This window comes from Trachypithecus francoisi, unplaced genomic scaffold, assembly GCF_009764315.1.
Source record: "Trachypithecus francoisi isolate TF-2019V2 unplaced genomic scaffold, Tfra_2.0 Lachesis_group4, whole genome shotgun sequence".
Taxonomy (NCBI): domain Eukaryota; kingdom Metazoa; phylum Chordata; class Mammalia; order Primates; family Cercopithecidae; genus Trachypithecus; species Trachypithecus francoisi.
The window spans coordinates 42,595,515-42,619,128 of NW_022681469.1; the positions used below are offsets into that span (position 1 = coordinate 42,595,515).

The following is a 23,614-nucleotide window of genomic DNA, read 5'->3' on the forward strand; positions in this document are numbered from 1 at the left end:
GCCAGGATGGTCTCGATCTCCTGACCTCGTGATCCGCCCGTATCGGCCTCCCAAAGTGCTGGGATTACAGGCTTGAGCCACCGCGCCCGGCCTAAAAGCTTATTTTTAAAAACAGAATGTATCTACCTATATTTTTCCCCTGCTGACCTGTCCTGACCATTATATCGCTCGGGGTCATTTCTGAAATACTTGTTGGAAAATAAATGTAAACTGGAGAAAGTAGCATGTTGGCATAGTTTCATTTATATAAAATTTCTCTTATCTGATTACCCCAAGTCTCATTGCTAGGAGTACAGGCGTGAGCTACCGTGCCATGCCATCATGTTCTTTTTCTGTTCTAAGATCTCATCTAGGACACTGCATTATAGTTAGCCCTCACATCTCCTTAGGTCCCCTTGGCTATAACAGTTTTTCAGACTTTCCTTGTTCTTGATGCCTTTAATAGTTTTGAGGAGTACTGGTTAGATATTTTGTAGACTGTCCCTCATTTGGGATTTATCTGACATTTTCCCTATGATTAGACTGGGGTTGCGTGTTTTCAAGAGGAAGACCACAGAGGTCAAGTGCTGTTTTCACCATATCGTATTAAGGTTGCCTACGACCAACACGACTTAGCATTGTTGATGCTGACTTTAATCACCTGGCCGAGGTAGTGTCTGCCAGGTTTCTCTACTGTAAAGTTCTCATTCTCTCCCCCTTTCCATAACTGTACTCTTTGGAAGGAAGTCACTATGCTCAGATCCTACTTAGGGAATGGGGGATTATGCTTGACTTTTCGAGGAGCAGGGGCTATGTAAATTATTTGGAATTCTGCATGGGAGACTTTTCCCTTCTCCTCCATTTATTTATTCAATCATTTATTTATATTACTACTGATTTATGAATTTTATTTTATACTTTAGGTTATAATATGATATTTCTTTTCTTTCTTTCTTTCTTTTTTTTTTTTTTTTTTGCGACAGAGTCTCGCTCCGTTGCCCAGGCTGGAGTGCAGTGGCATGACCTCGGCTCACTGCAACCTCTGCCCTCCAGGTTCAAGCGATTCTCTTGCCTCAGCCTCCCAAGTAGCTGGGATTACAGGTGCCTGCCACCACACCTGGCTGATTTTTGTGTTTTCAGTAGAGACAGGGTTTCACCATCTTGGCCAGGCTGTTCTTGAACTCCTGATCTCGTGATTCACCCGCCTCAGCTTTCCAAAGTGCTGAGCCACTGTGCCCGGCCTATGATATTTCTTTATATTGTTGCTCAAATGGTACCAGCTTTGGCTACTGGGAACTCTTTCAGTTAGGTTTTATGTTCCCATCATTGTGTATCTTTACACAATGTATACATGTATCTTTATTTTAGGATTTTCTTACTTTTCTAGCACTGGAAAATGCTCTAGGATCATCTTGTTTGGTAGATATTTTCAGGACTTACCAAAATAACATCAAGCATCTTTCTTTCTTTAGGAATTTGCCCAATTACTGTGTATTTCCAAAAGGACTATCTTATTTATTTCTTGCCCCAGTCTCAAATGGATGAGTTAATGACCTATAAAAACCCACAGTAGGCTGGGCTTGGTGGCTCACGCCTGCAATCCCAGCACTTTGGGAGGCGGAGGTGGCAGATCACCTGAGGTCAGGAGTTCGAGACTGGCCTGGCCAACATGATGAAACCCCATCTCTACTAAAAAAGTACAAAAATTAGCTGGGTGTGGTGGCAGGCTCCTGTAATCCCACCTACTTTGGAGGCTGAGGCAGGAGAATTGCTTGAACTCAGGAGGTGGAGGTTGCAGTGAGCCGAGGCTGTGCCATTACACTCCAGCCTGGGCGACAAGAGCAAAACCCTGTCTCAAAGAAAAAACAACAACAACAACAACAAAAAACCACAGTAATGAAATACTTTTCTTGTGACAAAGCAAGAAATAAGACAAACACAGAACTGCCTGTACATACTATACCATAGCAGAACAAACCCCCACAGCCAACAGATTCCAGAAAGAACAGCATGAAATCAATGGGAGATATTGCACGTTCAAAATGGTAGGTACATAGAACAGGCCACTGAAGACTGGTCACCTTTGAGATAGAAACAAGTGGCAATGTAGGAAGCAGGAAAAGGAGAAATTAAAAAGCAGACCAGCCAAACTTGTTACAGTAGGCAAAGTTCTCTTTGGCAGAAGCAGGATGGATTCTAATATTGTTATCAATTACAATCATTTACATAAACTTCCATTTTATAAAAGGTACTGTGGATTTTCCTCCTAGTTCTGACATTTTAGGAAGAGTTCTTGGTTTTCTCAGACTTTCTCACACTTTCATTAAAAATGAAAATGTAGAATGGTTTCATTTGGTCAGGTCTCATGGAAGGCTCTAGAAGTGAAGCCCACCCAAGTCAGGAGCTCTGCCTACTGCTCTTAATCTTCAATGCTTTTGCAGACCATCAACTCAGGAGTCCTCACTTTGTTACTGAAGTAAGTAAGCACAAAACAAAGGTTGCATTTCTTTGGAGAACTGAGAATCATCTGGGGCCCAGAGATTCTTGAGGTTGAATCCTAACTCTAATCAGGGTGTATGTGTGTGTGTGTGTGTGTGTGTATGTGTGTGTGTGTGTGTATATATATATATATATTTTTTTTTTTGAGATGGAATCTTGCTCTGTCGCCCAGGCTGGAATGCAGTGGCGTGATATCGGCTCACTGCAAGCTCTGCTTCCCGGGTTCCCACCATTCTCCTGCCTCAGCCTCCCTTGTGACATGTAACTTACCTATATAACAAACCTGCACATATGCCAGTGAACCTAAAATAGAAGTTAAAATAAATAAATAAATAAAATGTGGGTGGAAGCAGATAAAGAGAAGAAAACACAGTTGGTTAAAGCAGAAGGAGCTGGCCAAGTGGCAAAAATGTAACCAAGTAAAGGGTGGCATTCCATACCACCTGTGCCACAGATTTGTACATAGCAGGGCAATGACAACTACTGTGAATTCGTTCATTGACCCATTTGACAAATATTTTTGAATGTCTATTATGTGTCAGTCTCTGTCTAGGCACTATACAGAGATGAGCGAGAAATCAGTTCCTGCTCTCCTGGAGCATATGTTCTAGTGGAGGAGAGATAGGTAATGCAGATGTAAACACGTAGATCAACAAAGTGATTTCAAGTAATTACACATAATAAAAAGAAAATAACACAAGGTTACAGGACAGGGCATCACTGAGAGAATGGAAGCTATTTGAGACTGGATGGAGGGAAGGCCTCTCTGAAAATTATGAGAAGGGGCTAGCTGATGGAAAGATCTGGAGCAGAGAGTTCCAGGCAGAGGAAACAATTAGGGTAAGATCCTGAAGCAGAAAGAAGCTTAGCAGAAAGAAGACTGGTGAAGTGGGAGGGTAGTGTGCTAGAGGACGGCTTGGAGAGGAAGCTGAGGCCCAACCATGGAAGCCTTAACAAACTGTGGTAAACAACTTGGATTTCATTCTAAGTGCAACAGAAAGCCATGGAAGGATTTTAGATGGGAAAATTACATGGCCTGATTTATGTTTTCAAAAGGTCACAATATCTCTTATGGAAGAATGGATTGAAGTGGAAGCCTGAAAGCATGAGAAATGATGGTGGCCTGATCTTGGGGTTTGGGAGCAGAGTTGAGACAGACTGTGGCTCTATTTTAGGAATGGAGCTAATAGTATGTACTTATAGGTAGGATGTCAACAGAGCACCATTGGATGGATAATGATGCCATTTGCTGGATGGTGGAAGACTTGAGGAAGGGCTGTTGGTGGTCAAGAGTTCTATTTTTATTTGTTAAACTGGAGGTGCTTGTCACATGATGATGCCAAAGAGACAATTAAATATATGAATTTAGAGTTGAGGGGGAGATGTGAATTTGGGATTTGATAGATGTTATTTAAACTATAGGACTGGATAATGTTACCTATGGAGGGAGAGAGGATGGAAAAAATGGGGTTCTAGGACTGAGCCTAAGCTCTACAACATTAGCATTTCTGCTTGGGAAAACAGTTAAGCAAAGGAGACTGAGATGGATCTTTCTGTGACATATGTGGAAAATCAGGATGGTACAGTGTCACTGAAGCTGAGAAGACAGTTAACCAAGGAAGAAGAAGTGATCAATTGGGTTAAATGCTGTTGAGAAGGAGTATACAATTGAAGGCGGAATCAACACCATTGGTGACTTTGACAAGAGCAGATCCAGTGGAATGAGAGACAGGAAACATGACTGGATTGAATCCAGGAGAGAAGGAGGCCTGCCAGTAGAGGTTGTGTCTTTCAAGACATTTTAGTGCAAAAAAAGGGAGAAATTTAATATTGCTGCTGCTTACTGATTCTACCCTGTGCTAGACATTTTTGCAGATGTTATTTACATTGTTCACAACAACCCTCAAGGTATTTTTAAATTTCCATTGTATAGATAATTAAAAAGATGATCAAAATGGTAAAGAAACTCTCATAAGACCACATCATTAGCAATGGCAGAGCTGGAATTCAAGCCCAGGTCCTTCTTAGTTTAAGTCCTATTTCATTCTGTTACACCATTTTCTCACTGGAGCAGTGGGTTACTCCATTGGAATGATTTGTAGGGACCTAAGAATTCCCTCTCAATTTCTGGGTGGAAATATACTTTTTGAATTATTGCCTTCCTGAAATTTCACTATTAGGGATTAAAGAAAACCTGTTCTTGAAGGTTTTTCAGACTTACTAAACAGATTTTTTTTTTTTTTTTCTGAGATGGAGTTATCCTCTTGTTGCCCAGGCTGGAGTGCAATGGCACAATCTCAGCTCACCACAACCTCCGCCTCCCAGGTTCAAGTGATTCTCCTGCCTCAGCCTCCTGAGTAGTTGGCATTACAGGCATGCACCACCATGCCCGGCTAATTTTGTATTTTTAGTAGAGACAGGGTTTCTCCATGTTGGTCACGCTGGCCTTGAACTCCTGATCTCAGGTGATCCACACACCTCAGCCTCCCGAAGTGCTGGGATTACAGGCGTGAACCACCACGCCTGGCCTAAACAGAATGTTAACATGATTTTTAAATACTGTCTATAAGCTCATGACATCCCACCCTTTTCTCAATCCAGAACTTTCCTTTGGGTTCTGGGGTCATACATTCAATTTGACATTTGAATGTCTTACAGGCGTTTGAAAAGTGACATATTCCAAATGGTATTATCGACTTCCACACCCACCTCTTCCAATTGTCCACATATGAGTGAATGGTGACAGGGTCCTTGTCTTTTAATTGCTTAATGCAGAAACCTAGTAGTCATCTCCTAATCCTCTCTTTCCTCATTCTCTACATCAGATCCATCAAGAAGTGTGTCTATTTTTCCTTTAAAAGATGGCTCAAATCTGTCTGTCCTTTTCCACATTCAGCATTCCCACTTTTGCTACTGCCCACCTGAAGTGGGTCGTTCCCACACCAGCATCTCGCCTGTTGATGTTAATTTCCTTCTAGCACTTATCCCATGCTATTATAATTTAGTTTCATGTTTTGTCTGTTACATGTCTCCCTCTCTAGAATGTAAATTCTATGAGGATAGGGACTCTATTTTCATTACTGTTGTATCCCCAGTGTTTAACAGAATTAACACAATGCCAGGCACATGATAGATGCACACCAAATATTTTGGTACATGAATGAAAGGATGAATGAAAACATAATTTCCAGTGGAAGGTGGGGGCCAAAGTCAAGGAAATAGCCCCAGCTAACTGTGACTAAAACAACAACACTTTCCTCCAAAATAACCCACATAAAGTCAGCAAAGTCAGTCTCTCCACAGTCTTTGGGACACTGGCCCCTGGGGCTGGCTCCCTGCCGATGACATCCTTTCCTTCTTCTCCTGGGTAAGTTGCACATTATTCTTCTTTGACATGGCAGTAATACAAAGAACAGCTTCTTGTTCAGTAGTTTACAAAGCACATGCAGGTATATAACTTTAATAACCTGTGAGATGGGGAATCATGTTTTACAGATGGGACATTTTAAGAGTAAGTGAATATGAGTTGGTAAGGGCTGAACCAAGTGCTGGGCCCTCTGACTCTAGTTCAACTCTGCTTTCCACATAGCACTCTTATATTTTCTATAGAAAGGATATTATAACCAATTTCAAAGTATACTAATGTTGTAAGGTCAATGCTATGTGATTTGCCTAAGCACAGAAACCTTTCTATTGAAAAGGGACATCTACTTAAGAATTTTACTTAGGGTTCAGCTTGCTCATTTCTGAAAGTTAGGAAATAAGCTAAAGATTGTAATGATTTATAACTTCCTGAGCCTTTTTTTTTTTTTTTTTAGGGACATGGTCTCACTCTGTTGCCCAGGGGCATGATCATAGCTCATTATAGCCTTGAACTCCTGTGCCCAAGCAATCCTCCTGCCTCAGCAGGAGTAGCTGGGACTATAGGCATGTGCCACCATGCCCAGCTAATTTTTTAACTTTAATTTTTGGAGAGATGGGGTTTCACTATGTTGCCCAGGCTGGTCTTGAACTCCTGGCATCAAGTGATCCTCCTGCCTTGGCTTCTCAAAGTGCTGGGATTACAGGCATGAGCCATTGTGCCCAGCCTATTGAGACCTTTACATGTAATGATCTCACTTCTTCCTCAAAATAACCAAGGGAAATAGGTAGAATTGGTTTTATTATCCTCATGTTTGAGACAAGTTATCTGAGCCTTAGGAAGGAAAGGGCTTAAGGTTATCCGCTTATAGGACATTGATTAAAAGCATGAATTCCTAGAGGAACACTACCTGTGTTTGGTTTCTGGTAGTAATACAATCTTGGGTGAATTCTATAATCCTCTGTGGCCAGTTTTTTTTTTTTTTTTTTTTTTTACTCAAAATGAGGATAATAATGGTATGTAGCTCATCAGATGGGGTAAAGATTATATTTGTTAATCAATGTAAAGCATTTTATGTAATGTTTGACACATGGTAATGTCTCAATAAATGCTAACTATTAAAAAGTGACTAAGTCAGGCCTTGGACCAGTTCTTTGCTCTAACTTTATGTCATTCAAGTTTGCCATATACTTATAAAATCAAGTGGAAACAAATTTCTTTTGGAGTGCTCTTTTGGGGAGCATCTTAGGCCCAAGAATGTCTTGTTTAGATTTTTACTTAAATCGTACCTGAATTGCAGAACAAAGATAAAAATTTAATGTTGCTACATCTTATGAAATCACTGCATATGATGTAATTTTGGCAGAGAGTATGCTGAAGATCATGATATCAACATAATTGTTATTTTTCATAGTTTTCTTCCCAACCTTAAGAATGTGGCAAGGTCTTTTTGTTATGACATATGCTCAGACTTACTGTGTGTCAAGGAGAAAACTTTTCTTTCAACATCACATGTTTAACATATCAGAGGCTGCATCAATTATTTATCACCTTTTCTGTCTCTTTGATTTCTGTGCAGAATATGTTATTCCAAGACCTGGATTAATTTAATCAATATATTAAAAAAAAAGAAAACCAATGGGAGTAATACCAAGAACAGGAGCCATGGTCCTCAGAACCCAGGAACTTATAAATTATTATGACCATGGTTACCTCCCTAGGCAAATTCACATAAAACAAATCAATATTATCTGTCCTTGTTAACAGGTTACTTCATTCAAACAAAAGTTCTAATGGAGCAGGTACTGCTCTCTCCAAATTCCCACTTTTGGCAAAATCTTAATCTTCGCAATGGGTTTTCAGTTTCTTAGAAGGAGAGAAATGACATTCCTTTTTCAAAGGAACCTCTTTGATCACCACTCTATTCTCCTTTCTGGTTTGTCTGCAATCTCTGTAGCTTATCTGGTCACACATCTTTCTAAGGCTCTCCTATGGGATCATGAAGCTGAAGTGCAGATCCTCAGTACCAAGGGCAGGTCTTGAGGTTGGTGCTGGTTAATTTTGAGTTTTCAGCCACTGCCACCACCTTATCCCAAGAGAACTCCATGCTATTCCCATACTTCACACTGGAAAAGTCTTCCCTGATGTCCAGTGACAATTTTAATTCTGAGGTTAATACTGAATTGGGTAGTAATCTTCATCTCTGACATGTGGAAACTCTCAACTAGTTTTACATTTCTGTTTATTTTTTATTTTTTTGTTTTGAGACAGTCTTGCTCTGTTGCCCAGGCTGGAGTACACTGGCTTGATCTTGGCTCACTGCAACCTCCGCCTCCCGGGTACAGGCGATTCTCCTGCCTCAGTCTCCCAAGTAGCTGGGATCCCAGGCGCCTGCCACCATGCCCAGCTAATTTTTATATTTTTAGTAGAGATGGAGTTTTACCATATTGGCCAGGCTGGTCTAGAATTCCTGACCTTAAGTGATCCACCCACCTCAGTCTCCCAAAGTGCTGGGATTACAGGCGTGAGCCACTATGCCCGGCAGAGTTCTACATTTGAAATGATGCTGGAGATGTCCTTTAAGATCTTTACAGTTCACTTTCTAAAAAGTGGGAAAATAAAGATGACCTTCTACTTTGGAATTTGGTGAGAGTTGTAGCATGATAAGGTTGAAGAGCTACTCTTTAGAGCTAGAAAAACTGGGCTGAAATCTTGGCTCTGTTACTAGCTGAATAATGTGGATAAATTTTTAATCCATCCTTAATTTCAGTTTTTTTTTATCTGCAAAATGATCATACTAACACCTAAGTGGTAAGCTATTTGGAGGATTAAAAAAAATGATGTATATGAGTTTCAATGCCCAATGCATAGTAAATCCTTGGCTTTTTTCTTTTTCTTTCATAGTGCAAGTGCCATGAGGAGCTAAGCTTTATATCGGGGGCTCACAGACACATTTGATATGGCCTGAGCAATTTTATTTTTTAAAAAATGGGTTGACTGGGCATGGTGGCTCACACCTGTGATCCCAGCACTTTGGGAGGCCGAGGCGGGCAGATCATGTGGTCAGGAGTTTGAGACCAGCCTGGTCAACATGGTGAAACCCCATCTATTAAAAATACAAAAATTAGCTGAGTGTGGTGGCATGTGCTTGTAATCCCAGCTACTTGGGAGGCTGGGGCAGGAGACTTGCTTGAACCCAAGAGGTGGAGGTTGCAGTGAGCCAAGATCGATGCCACTCCACTCCAGCCTGGGAGACAGTGCAAGACTCAGTCTCGGGGGAAAACATGGTTTAAGGCCAGGCACGGTGGCTCATGCCTGTGAACCTAGCACTTTAGGAGGTCACGGCAGGAGGAGCCCTTGAGCCCATGAGTTTGAGACCAGCCTGGGCAATATAGCGAAACTCCACCTCTACAAAAACATTTAAAAAATGAGCTGAGTGTGGTGGCATGCATCCATCTGTGGTTCTAGTTACTCAGGAGGCTGAAGTGAGAGGGTCACTTGAGCCCAGGAAGTCAAGGCTGCAGTGAGCCATGATCGTGCCACTGCATTCCAGCCCCCTGGGTGACAGAGTGAGACCTTGTTCCAAATAAATAAATAATAAAAAGGGCTAACATATATTATAAAGTTGGGAAATTTTATATAAAAATCTGGTTAGCTGGCTTTTCTCAGAGAGAAAAAAAAGAAGATGTGGTAACATTTAGCCCGAATTACTAAAGGGCCAATCTTGACTGGAGTTTAGAACTGTGAGAATAAATATAACTTAGAAGCTGCTGGAGGCTGGGCGCAGGGGCTCATTTCTGTAATTCCAGCACTTTGGGAGGCCAAGGCAGGCAGATCACCTGAGATGAGGAGTTCAAAACCAGCCTGGCCAATATGGTGAACTCCCATCTCTACTAAAAATACAAAAAATTAGCTGGGTGTGGTGGTGGGCAATCCCAGCTACTTGGAAGGCTGAGGAAGAATAGCTTGAACCTGGGAGGTGGAAGCTGCAGTAAGCCAAGCTCCCACCACTGCACTCCAGCCTGGGCAACAAGAGTGAAACTCCATCTAAAAAAAAAATAAAAAGCTGCTGGAATCCCTCAAACACTTTAAGTCTTGAAAGAGATGTGACCATGATCTGAGTCACATATAGTTACAACTTCTGTTTCTCAGATTATAGATTAACTTGCTATTTTATTTTCCTTGTTCTGTACAGTGACTGGAGAGAATTAAGTGATGTTAGGGACAAAAACTTCCTCTTTCTTAGTTAATGGTCCTTATTATGGATTAACTTTCCCTTTATTGTCCTGCTTTGCTTAGAACACGTGACAAAAATCTCATGACACTTATACTCTCTGTAAAAAATGTTAAATGTATCCTTCCCAAAAGAAATGCTGCCTGTAACATATTAAATTGCTATAACTATGCACCAACCTTGTATGAAAAATGTCATAATCTTGCTAAAAACTCTCTATTTCTGTATGAATAAGTGAAACCTTAATTTCCCATTTTGAAGCACGGATTCCATTCCTTTGGAGTTTGTGTTACCATGTGGGCCATCCTCAAACTTTATGCTTGAATAAACTCTCTTTATATTACACCCTGATCCTTTTGTTTAGTTTAGGTTGACAGTACTGACTTTACCCCTTTAGATGGGGTATACATCCTGCATTTTATCACAGCCTCCGGTATACCCTATCTTTCTTATTGGTTGGGTATCATAACTTTCCATGACGTGCCAGACTTCTGTGGGGGGTTGTTTGAGATCCTTGGAGTTAAAAGTCCACCATCATTAAGGTATGTACTTGAAATTGTTTTTCTGCAATATTGGGTCCAGGAAGACTCTCTAAGACCTTTTAAGGGTGGAGGACATAATGCCAGAAAAGACAGATATATTGGATTACATGAAAATTTGAAATTTTTATATGACAGAAGACATAAGCATAGTCAAAGGACAAATGATTGTCTGGGAAAATAATTTGTAATAAATAAAAATGGTTAATCTTCTTTTTTCTTTTTCTTTCTTTCTTTTTTTTTTTTTTGAGATAGAGTCTCACTCTGCTGCCCAGGCTGGAGTGGAGTGGCGTGATCTTGGCTCACTGCAACCTCCACCTCCTGGATTCAAGCAATTCTCCTGCCTTAGCCTCTCGAGTAGCTGGGATTACAGGTGTATACCACCACGCCCAGCTAACTTTCGTGTTTTTAATAGTTACAGGGTTTCACCATGTTGGCCAGGCTGGTCTCAATCTCCTGATCTCAACTGATCTGCCTTCCTCAGTCTCCCAAAGTGCTGGGATTACAAGTGTGAGCCACTGCGCCCAGCTAAAAGGTTAATATATCTATTATACAAGAAGATTTTGCCACCTGCTGAAAGACAAACAATTGAATAAAAAATTGAGGAAAGGATAAAATGGGGCAAAGGCTGTGGAAAGGCAATATAAAGAAATGCAGATGGCTACAAAACACAAACACAGGAAGTCAACTTCACTGCTAATCATGAAAAAACAAATTATGACAACAGTAAGAAACCATTGTCTACTTAGTCGGCAGTAATGAAAGAGAATGCTGATGTCCCATGCTGGTACAAAATAGGGAAATAGGTATTTTCAAATATCGTTGGGAGTGTGAAAAGGTGCAGTCCTTGGGGAAAATAACTTGCCTAATATCCAATAAAATACAAACAGTGTTTGACTTAGTGACTCCACTTTTGAGACTGTATCCTAGAGTAAAAGGCCAATATGTTAGATTATATGTAAAAGATTTTTTTTGTAGCATTGTTTGTAACAGTGAACAAAATAAACAAAGACAATTGGAAACAGCCTGAGTAGATTCTAACATCCATTCTACAGATGGTCAGGTAGCAATGAGAAAGACTGAATTAGAAACTGGAGGAATACCTGTGATATGCTGCAAAGTCAAAATAAACTGTTGCAAATTATGTATACAGCATGATCCTATTTTTGTTTAAAACTCTAACATCAACATATGTGTATATCTTTCTGTAAAAATGAGAGGCATGTAAATACGGAGGTGAGAGAATCTACAGGAACAGAGGGGTGCGGGAGGGGATTGTTAGAGTCTGCTAGAATGTTAGCTATAAAAAAATCACATCTTATTTTGCACATAGAAGGCATACATTCCTTATGTAAAAAAAAGTCAAATAAAAACATTTAAAAATGTTTTTCTTTAGCAGTGGGCAACTTACATGTTCACTCTGCTAAAGCCCCTCGATCTTGAGGAAGCATAATGATGAAGTGCTTTCAGGCACCCAATGGTGAAGCTGTCTGTCCTGATTAGGGATCAAACCTTTGACTTTAGTCTCAACAGCACAAAGTTCCAACTGAACCAATACCCGCTGTTTACACATCATCATAGCAAACTCAGAGACTGCTTGCAAATTATGCAAATATACACTGGTACAGGATCACACACCTCCTTAGTTAACTATGCTTTTATTATATGTTAGGCCTTTTAGTTCATAAACAATTATGACATTGCATTTCAGTATAGTGTGAAGGTAAAAGTATGCAGTCTTGGCTGCAGATATAATAAATGTAATTGCCCCTTTTTTACTGATTTACTCAGTGTTCTTTAAAATGTGGGATTAATGTCATGTAAACCATATCTGCTATTGTCACAACCACCTATAGGTTTCAGATTAGTAAAGTCTTTGAAATATGACTCTCCTCAGCAGAAAGGAATCTGCAGCACTTGGCATAAAGATTATAATCTTTGGCCTTCCTGTGGTAAGATTTATAACTGTGACCTTAGGCTCTATTTCTTTTGGAGTATAGTCACTTTAAGTTACCAGTGATGATTGCTTTGAGTTACTAGGTCAGCATGAATTGCCTAATACAATGTCAGCTTCGTGCTTCCCAAGGGCTGGGCGGTATTAGGGACACGAAACAAAGTGAATTTTAATGTCCGCAGAAGGCAGTGCTCTGATATATGAGCCGCCTCAGTAACAATGAATTTCCATGGCAGGAGATTTCAACACCAGTTCTTAACCTCTTCCATGTTCTGCATTCTTTAATTCATGAAATATTATGAGTTCATTTTTAATTAGGTGAAATGATCTGAAACTAACTGGTAAAAGGGAAGAAAAGGAGGAGTTACATGCTAGCTTTACCTTAGGGCTAACCTTTTCCTGGAATGATAAAAGAAAGAGTTGTATGAGCTAAATTCAGCGCCCTACAATTCTGTGAACGCACTTTGACCTAGAAGCTGAAATGAAGCCTTCCTCCCACTGTAGTTCAAAAATGAAGATTCATGTTAATACCCGGGTGGCAAGCAACAAAGTATGTGTAAGTTTGGTTTTTACTATTCAAACATTGCCTGCTTTCAACAATTAAGTCACCTACAGTGTAAGAAACCAGACCCTTCTTTGATACAGTACATTTGAATGTGTTGTCAACACTAGATGGCACTCAAGGGTTGCTTTTCTAGCATGTTCCTCCAGTTCCAAAGTCCTTTGCCCTTAATTACCTCCTTTAAAAAGAGCAAACATGCTGTTTAAACAAAGAGTCCCTGTAGTTGCTCTGTAGTTCTGTTTTTATATTTATAGTCATGTAATCAATATGTTGGAAGAGTAATTAATTTTTAACCTCAACCTATGGGGAGATCAAATGTTAGTGGAGTTAATGGATGGAACAGGCTTCATTATTCTAAAGTAACACTAATGATAAAGCAGGGAAGAAAGTTGAGGGTTGTAAACAATAGTGCCATCAAACACAATCCTATAAAGCAACAGTGCAACGTGATCATGGGATGCTGACATCTTGCCAATCTTCTTCAATATGACTGTTGTTTCTGTTTTAGTTATCTAGATCCTGCTGTGTGATTGAAATAGTCTCCTAACTCATCTTTTAATATATTTCCTCTAACAATTAATGCTGTTGGAGTTATTATTTCTAATAATAGTTCTGATTTTGTTGCCCCTCTGTTTTGAAAGCCTCTCCTCATTCCCCATTTCCTAACACCTTAGAGTGATATTAAAGGTGCATCTTGATTTGGGCTCTCTCTACACTCCTGGAGCATGCACCCCAGTTTCTAGATTCTTCATCCACAATATTTCTGCAGTGCTTCCTGTGCACCAGCCTGTGTGCTTGTGTTCTTCCAAGAGAGGTAACCCAGTGAACAGCATTGCAGAATGTCCATGGCACAAAGGGTTCTGGGTGGACAAGATCCCGGAAAGGGGTGCATTGGCATGGCCAGAGCTGAGGGGCTGGAAGCCCAAAAGAACAAAAATCTCATCTTTTTTATTCTGATTATATTTTCCTATTACTCAGCCCCAGCCTTGAATATCCAAACCTACTTCCCCAGATCATGAGAAAATAAGAGAATCATTCTGTTATAGGTGGGGAGACTTATAATAAATTGCACACCAAGGCTCATCATCAATAGACACATTACTGTTTTTCCCAAATATTATTATATTCAGATGAATCTTTCTTGTTCCTTAACTATACTTGTATTTTTCTGACTTCATTGCTGACATGATCCACTTTATGGAGGATGTCCTTTTCCTACCTATCCATCTGGGTCCAACTCAGAAGCATCTTCCACATAACCTTCCTCAATCCCTTCTTTTATAAGGAAGGTTTTAAAGTGTATTGACTCAGGTTTTCCCTCCTCCTTCCTGAAGGGGAGGAAGCCATCTGGACCACAAGGTGACCTTGAGGATAGAAGACATGCCTGGGGATAGTAGAGTAGAAGGATGGGAGCCTGGGTCCCTGCCAACATCGTGCAGCTTCTACACCAGCCCCCAGCTGCCCATCCTTCAATCTGTTTTGTCTAAGAGAAAAAGCTCATCTCCTGTAAGCTACAGTTGTTTTGGGATTTTCTGAACCTAATTCTGATATACATGCTGTAGGTTAATTGTGGGTCATTGCTTTTTTTGTTTTTAGGAACTTTGTCTAATTATGATAAGATAAATGCTTTCATATAAGTGTAAGCAGGAGTTAAGATGTTTAAAGGGAACAGGTAAAAGAGGAATGCACAATTTTCTCCTTTCAAAATAGAAGACAGTAGTGGATATAATTTGTGTAATTTAACATGCAAACTCTGGAACAATTTCAATGAAATGAAATTCAGAAGAACAGAGGAGACCTGTCATTTGGGATTACTAGTTGTGATCTATAATGATTTGCTATGGTATGATCTTTCCTCACTGTTACAGTCAGTGGGGCCTAGATAAATTGAGCTAAAGGAAGTGTTAGTTTTTTACTCCTTTGCTATGCAGGCGCTCAGTTGTCTTTTTTTTTTTGGAGCCAGAGATTGATTATATTTGCATGGTGGGAGTTGGTGAGGAGGGAGAGGATTTAAACAAAAAGAAGAAATTAACATTTGTTGGGTATCTTTAATAGGCTAGTAGCAAAATGTACATAATTTTTTTTTTTTTTATTATACTTTAAGTTCTAGGGTACATGTGCATGACGTTTATATCATGTATAACTCCCCAATGCAATCCCTCCCTCCTCCCCCCTCCCCATGATAGGCCCCAGTGTGTGATGTTCCCCTTCCCGAGTCCAAGTGATCTCATTGTTCAGTTCCCACCTATGAGTGAGAACATGCGGTGTTTGGTTTTCTCTTCTTGTGATAGTTTGCTAAGAATGATGGTTTCCAGCTGCATCCATGTCCCTACAAAGGACGCAAACTCATCCTTTTTTATGGCTGCATAGTATTCCATGGTGTATATGTGCCACATTTTCTTAATCCAGTCTGTCACAGATGGACATTTGGGTTGATTCCAAGTCTTTGCTATTGTGAATAGTGCCGCAATAAACATACGTGTGCATGTGTCTTTGTAGTAGAGTAATTTATAATCCTTTGGGTATATACCCAGTAGTGGGATGGCTGGGTCATATGGTACATCTAGTTCTAGATCCTTGAGGAATCGCCATACTGTTTTCCATAATGGTTGAACTAGTTTACAATCCCACCAACAGTGTAAAAGTGTTCCTATTTCTCCACATCCTCTCCAACACCTGTTGTTTCCTGACTTCTTAATGATTGCCATTCTAACTGGTGTGAGATGGTATCTCATTGTGGTTTTGATTTGCATTTCTCTGATGGCCAGTGATGATGAGCATTTTTTCATGTGTCTGTTGGCTGTATGGATGTCTTCTTTTGAGAAATGTCTGTTCATATCCTTTCCCCACTTTTTGATGGGGTTGTTTGTTTTTTTCTTGTATATTTGTTTGAGTTCTTGGTAGATTCTGGATATTAGCCCTTTGTCAGATGAGTAGGTTGCAAAAATTTTTTCCCATTCTGTAGGTTGCCTGTTCACTCTGATGGTAGTTTCTTTAGCTGTGCAAAAGCTCTTTAGTTTAATTAGATCCCATGTGTCAATTTTTGCTTTTGCTGCCGTTGCTTTTGGTGTTTTAGACATGAAGTCCTTGCCCATGCCTAGGTCCTGAATGGTACTACCTAGATTTTCTTCTAGGGTTTTTATGGTATTAGGTCTAACATTTAAGTCTCTAATCCATCTTGAATTAATCTTTGTATAAGGGGTAAGGAAAGGATCCAGTTTCAGCTTTCTACTTATGGCTAGCCAATTTTCCCAGCACCATTTATTAAATAGGGAATCCTTTCCCCATTTCTTGTTTCTCTCAGGTTTGTCAAAGATCAGATGGCTGTAGATGTGTGGTATTATTTCTGAGGACTCTGTTCTGTTCCATTGGTCTATATCTCTGTTGTGGTACCAGTACCATGCTGTTTTGGTTACTGTAGCCTTGTAGTATAGTTTGAAGTCAGGTAGCGTGACGCCTCCAGCTTTGTCCTTTTGACTTAGGATTGTCTTGGCAATGCGGGCTCTTTTTTGGTTCCATATGAACTTTAAAGCCGTTTTTTCCAATTCTGTGAAGAAAGTCATTGGTAGCTTGATGGGGATGGCATTGAATCTATAAATCACCTTGGGCAGTATGGCCATTTTCACGATATTGATTCTTAAATGTACATAATTTTTAAAAAATCGGCCAGGCACGGTGGCTCATGCCTGTAATCTCAGCACTTTGGGAGGCTGAGGTGGGCAGATCACACATAATCTTTACTAAAAATACAAAAATTAGCCAGGCATGGTGGCACACACCTGTAATCCCAGCTACTCGGGAGGCTGAGGCACGAGAATTGCTTGAACCTGAGAGGCAGAGGTTGCAGTGAGCTGAGACTGCACCACTGCACTTCAGCCTGGGCGACAGAGTGAGATTCAGTCCAAAAAAAAAAAAAAAGCCAGAAATGGTGGTGCACACCTGTAATCCCAGCTACTCAGGAGGCTGAGGCAGGAGAATCAGTTGAACCTGGGAGGTAGAGGCTGCAGTGAGCTGAGATCAAGCCATTGCACTCCAGCCTGGGCCACATAGCAAGATCCTATCTCAAAAAAAAAAAAAATCTTTGTAGGTGATAAGCTAGCATTTTATGACGAGATAAGTAATGCCTCTTCAATCTCACCTCCCTGACCTCTAAACACTGTAGTGCCCTAAGGCTGCATCCTTGGCCCTCTCTGGTATCGATCCTTAGATAATCTCATTCTGGTTCCATGGCTTCATACCACCAAATGTTGATAGTTTTGTTGTTTATCTGTCATCTTTCTCTTTTTTCTCTTTTCTTCCTTTCCTCTTTTCTCCCTTCCATCCTCCCTCCCCCTGCCTTTTGTCTCTCTTTCTTTCTCCCGGCTTTGGAATAAATGCCCCTTGGAAGCAACAGTCTTGGCAAGTATATTGCCTACTGTATCTTCCTTCTTTACAATAGCACCTATCATGTAGAAGGGTCTCAGTAATATTTTTAAATCAAATAAATGAAAAATCGAATTTGCCATTGGGCAAATGATGACTAGATGGAAGAGCTGAGATAGGAACCTGGCCCTAACTGGCTTCAAACCTTTGTTCTTTTGATACAGCTCCTCACTAACAGTCAACCAGGACTCAGGTCTTCTCTGGTATTAAAGGAAGAATGAGCAATTTTAGCTAAAAAAGTAAAGAATTTCAGTAATGATTTGGTTAATTTGTGTTCCCTCTAAATGATTTTACCTGAACTCCATGGATACTTTGGCTAAGTACACATTTTAAAATTGGAATTATTTAAATAACTGCCTAACACACATTTTTTTTTGCTCCCATTTATTATTCTTTCTATGTATGAAGAACCATTTCCTTTTAAAAATAATGTTGCCCATACCCTTATGAACTAGTTAATTTTCTTTCCAACATTTTCTTTTGGGCCATGTAGATATGACCTAATAGTCACTGCAATAATGCTGTTGTTTCAAAGGGTAGAGACCTTTTTTCTTATAAAAATTGAATGTGAAGAAAAAAAAAAAAACCCCTCATACAGTGTGAGAATGCCTGTTTTTCTTGGTAGTATTTCATTTCCTTAGCGAGACTATTTTCTTCTGCTTTCCATTGTCAGCAGACAAAAAATATACAATTAAATCAAGGAAACCTGGCAGGGCCGATTTGGGAAAATCGAGTGAAATCAGTTTCTGATTTGAACAAAGAGCAGTTTATTATGTTGGAAAAACACTGTTCTGATGAGATTCACGCTCAACATGTCTCATGTTAGCACCGGACACCACCGCGGAGCTCCATTTGTGTTTATCTTTGAGAGGGGGTAGTGATTTTACCCCCAAACTTTGAACTCCAAAGAGGACATGGAGTTGTTTAAGGGTCAGCTAGCGACCAGCACCCAGAATGTTCAAGCAGAGGCCCAGGGCCAGATTCACTGCCTTCTCCAGCCTTGAGCTCTTTGATTCTGAGGACGGATTTGTGTAAACAACTCCAGCAATTATGTGGGAGCAAATGAAGTGCTGGGGTTGGTTAGAGGGAATTTTGTGAATCAGATGAGTTCTATGGAGATTTTTAAAGTAAAAAAAAAAAAAAACATTCTGATGAACCATAGTAACACTTTGTACTTGTATAAAATCTTATACAATTTAATATTTACGTTCAATGCTGTGAGGTATAATCTTAATTTTTTATAGACAAGAAAAGCACAACTTAAAAAGATTAAGTGATGTGGAAGGTCACACAGGTAGTAAAGTCAGACTGGATCAGGAACCTGGTCCAGTTTCTATTAGGTTGATACTACCAAAAAGAATGAAGAAAATCAATGTCTGTTTTCATGATTTTTACCTTCAGACTTTTCTGAACTGTGCCAAACTTTGGGCACCTTTGGAGGTAATTTTATTCTAGAGTCTTGAATAAAAATAACAAAAGTAAAATCAATGTCTCCAACAATGACTGCCACTGTTTGAGAGCTTTGCACACATTGTTTCATTCAATCTTTGCACAATCTTAAAAGGAAGCCACTGTTAGTATTTTTACTTTACGGATTCAGAAACTGAGGCTTAGGAGGGTTAAGCAAGTGGTCCAAAATCATACTACTGATAAGTGGTGGAAATGAGTCTGACCCAGCGTGTCTGATTCCCGAGTGTGTCAGCTAACCTCTGTGCTATCATGAATATATCCAGAGTGAGAGTGGGGGGTGGGTGGGCCTGCCAGGCGGTCTCTGGGCACTGAATTATGACTGGATTAAGTCAGTAATATGATGTCAGGCGACTCAGGTTTCCACATGTGCCTCTTTATGTAACAAGCAAAATTAGATTGGTGTGCTTCTGCCAAAAGGACAGTGGGACCGAAGGCAAGTAACTTGCTACAGTAAACAACCCATCTTCATGATGCATGTTTGCCACACTTAAGTACAGTTCAGCCTCCTAAAAGTTGTCAGTCAGCTGAGATTCTGAAATAATCTTTCACAGAGTGCTGCTTATCATAAATGGGTGATTTATTTTTATTACCTAAGTTTAAACTTTTTATAACTTCCAAGCATCTGGAAACTTTCACTGCAAATTTCCATTGAAAAACAGAACTAGAATTTTAGAAAAGCATACTATTTTGTTGATTAAAAATATATTTATTCTGCTTTGGCAAATAGAAACAAGTGAATCTGTTTCTTGAATTTTTTTATTAAGAGAAAATCATTTTAATCTCCTCTCCATTTGAATAAAAGTTGAGCAAAACAAATGTAAAGGATACTGGTTTGAAGTAATATCAAATTATACGTCAGTGGGGGAGGGGGCAGTTCCCAGAGCTTGGTCTAGCCCTGTTTATATGGCTCATACCCCAAAGGGGGAAATTTTTGTTGGGAGTTCAAAGTCACAGAGGTAGAAGAACAATCTTTTTGACTGGGAAAGGGTGTGCTGAGTCATAGTCCAGTCAATAAGACAAAGGCTATTGAAGGATGTAGTAGAGTGTCTGGTTTAGTTTAGTTCCACTGATGCAGAGTGGAACATTTCTGGAAAAGTGCATTAATATTGGCTACTCCTGGGGAGTGAGGATGAAGCGGGAGAGAAAGCCGTCGGAGGATATTTCCTCTTCACTTTGTATCTTTTTGTCCAGTTTAAATTTTTTTCCTCAAAAATGTATTTTATGATAAAAATAAACAAAACGAAATAACAAAGGATCTGCTCAGGGAACATCTAGAAATGGGCATAGGTTTTTAAGCAGGAAAGTGAAGTGATCAGATACATAATTTTAGTAGCTCTTTTGGGATTATAAGGCAGAGGCAATATGGAGAGGTAGAATCAAGAAGTCAGCTGTTAGAATAATCTTGAAATAAGATGTTGAGTAATAAGTTCTAAGTGAAGTATAATTTTGAAGCAGTATTCTAAAGCCCACGTAGAAGATCATCTTTTTTTTTTTTTTGAAACAAAGTCTCACTCTGTCGCCCAGGCTGGAGTGCAGCGGCCTGATCTCGGCTCACTGCATCCTCCGTCTCCCGGGTTCAAGGAATTCTCATACCTCAGACTCCCGACTAGCTGGGATTACAGGCACCCGCCACCACGCCCAGCCAATTTTTGTATTTTAGTAGGAGATGGGGTTTCACCATGTTGGCCAGGCTGGTCTCAAACCCCTGACCTCAGGTGATCCACCCGCCTCGTCCTCCCAAAAGTGCTGGGATAAAAGTGTGAGCCACTGCGCCCGGCCGAGGATCCACATTTTCTTCAGATCACAGTATTTAAAATAAAATGATTTGAGGCAAACGTAATGTTAGATCTTTGATATGCCTGCACTAGAGGGAGTTGAATGTGTATTACCAGATTACTTCTCTGTCAGTAAAACAATGCATAAGTAAACATATCCTTAGACTAAAAGTACAAAAGTACAAAAGTAAAAGTACATACAGATATATGAAAGAAGAAAATAATAAAGGATCTATAATTTGTGAACAACAAACAAATTTAAAAAATTGAGTAAGAGCAGCAAATGATGCATTTTTTTTTTTTTTTGCATTAGCTTCTCCCGCCACCCCTCTTTGAATCAACCAGTCTCCTTAATGGCAGCCCTGATTTTTTACTTTCTGTCACTGTAAGCATTCATTTACTAAACCAATAGCAGTTCATTAAGCAAGACTAATTCCTGAGAGCATTACCTTAGACCATTTGCTTTTAGGCAGTCATTAATTCCCGTGACATGTCCTGGGATTAGATCATTATTGTTGTCATTATTATTTTTCTCAATTAAATTTGTTTTCAAAAATGCATCTATGTTGTTTTAACGCTACATATTTCCTTTCTGAAATATGTTTTTTAGTGCTTTTGGGACGGTGATTTGCTGCTTCTTCATCCAGGTGTTTCCATAGGCCCTTTCTCACAGCTTAACAAAAAATTAGAAAAAGTTTTGCAACAGTATCACACTAGGATATCTGAGTGTCTCTGTAATTTTTCTTTACTGAGACTTCTAAAATCATTTCTGAGGACCACCTGACTGACTTTAGACATGTGGCCTCTTGGGGGCAGGATTTCACAAAGCCTCTGAATTCAGCGTTTCTTGTTTACAAGAATTGTTGCCACTGATGAATATGGTGGTTGTTTAGTCACAGTTCTGCAGAAGGAAAGCCCCAGTTTGTCTATAATGGAAGGAGCAGATGTCACAGGAATAAAGTGGCCAACGTCAAAGTGAGGGCTTTGACTGGCAGAGAACGGGCTATTACCACATCTCCACACTTAGGCTTAGAGACATAGCGAAGAAAACTCGTAAAAACAGCGGTGAAAATTATAAACATCCAAGAAAGGTAAATGAAATATGGTGCTTAAAAATTCCAGGCTGCCCAATAAAAGTAGGAACTGACATTACAGATCCCCTGGACCATAAATGAACAACACAAATGGTTTGGAGAACCAGCGAAAAACAGTTCTGACATGTTTGGATGCCAAAGATTTTTAAAGTTGATCTCTTTTGGCCTGGTAAGATTTTACGCATTTTTGTCGTTCCAGCCAAGAGGTCTAAGGATTAGTGGATGTTTCTGCCAGCCTGGAACTCATGTGGTGAAAAGAATGTACTCATGTGACAGTGAAAAATTGAATGCACAAAGACAAAGAGCTTCTTTTCAAGAAAGGAATAAGAATTAATTCTCATTGTAATATGGGCCCAGTGCTTTGAAAATAACGTTAAATTAGTAGTTAATTTAAATCAGAGATTTCTGTTTATGCATCCTAAATATGGCCATTTTCATCTCAGAATCGCTTCTCTAAGAGTACCTAGTTTTCCACTGGATTTGGTGGCTCACACCTATAATCCCAGCACTTTGGAAGGCTGAGGTGAGGGGATCACTTGAGGCCAGGAACTGGAGGTCGGCCTGGCCAACACGGATAAACCTCATCTGTACTGAAAATACAAAAATTAGCTGGGTGTGGTGATGCATGCCTGTAATTCCCGCTACTTGGGAGGTTGAGGCAGGAGAATCACTTGAACCCAGGAGGTGGAGGTTGCAGTGAGCTGAGATCGCATCACTGCACTCCAGCTTGGATGACAGAGAGAGAGTCCACCTCAAAAAAAAAAAAAAAAAAAGAGAGTAACTAGTTTTCAGAATGCTTGAACAGTTAGGGTTTAACTACCCAGGAGAATTGGACTTGAGCCCTGTTCTAAACTGGTCTATATGAGGAGCTAACTATTTATTAAAATAATGAGAGTAATAATAAAGGAGTAGGAGCTATTTGAATATTTGGATGCTAATTTATATACACTAATAATTATAAATATATTTGCTTATTTTAACCTATATGTTTTATTGATAAGAACAAAAATACATTCATCAGAATAGCTCGGGAACATCAATGGAAGATAAAAGGGAGAAAACAGAAGTGCTTTCGGTTTCAAATGTTTGTTAAATATTTGCCTTGAAGCCAACATAGTACTAGTTGGATGACAAGATAGTAAGTCCTATTAATGATGGGCTTTTCATTACAGTAGATATGCTTTCGCAATTTTCCTAGATTTCTGCCCCGGGGTCACATAGTAAGTCAATAGTAGTTATAAACCTCTCAGCATTGTGATCAATATCTTTGGCTGACGTAATCTAGATCTCTGGAATAATTTACAGCAAAGGACAATTTGGGCAACCATCCTTTTTATTACCTTCAATTCACCAACTGAAATATTTCATTGGTTTATGACTGAAGTTCTTTCCAATTCTTTGATAGATAAGGAATTGAGATAGTCCTGAAAGAACCCCTCAAATATGAAAAAGAAAAACAGCAATAAGCATTTCTTCCTTTGGGGCATAATGTCTGCATACCTCTCTGTGTCTTGAAACTGTCTGAAGTGCTACAACAGTGAGTCATATGTGCCTGTGTAACTTGCTATGTGTGTCTAGTCATGTATTCCTTGTCTTCCGAACACATAGCACATAACTAAAACAATACTCTACTTAGTTTACGTTTTCTTCAACCTGAATGATCATTAACCATCTATTAACATTTGAGCAAAAATAAGGAACCATAATAATTTCTAGACACCAATA

At 39.7% G+C, this 23,614-nt stretch overlaps 1 long non-coding RNA gene across 1 annotated transcript in view; it reads left to right on the plus strand.

The window, feature by feature from the left end:
• Positions 1-23,614, plus strand: part of LOC117073441 — a 68,329-nt gene that overhangs the window by 19,185 nt on the left and 25,530 nt on the right. Inside the window, exon 2 of the long non-coding RNA XR_004433235.1 lies at positions 14,463-14,634. This is a non-coding gene — a long non-coding RNA (uncharacterized LOC117073441). The remainder of the gene's footprint in view (positions 1-14,462; positions 14,635-23,614) is intronic.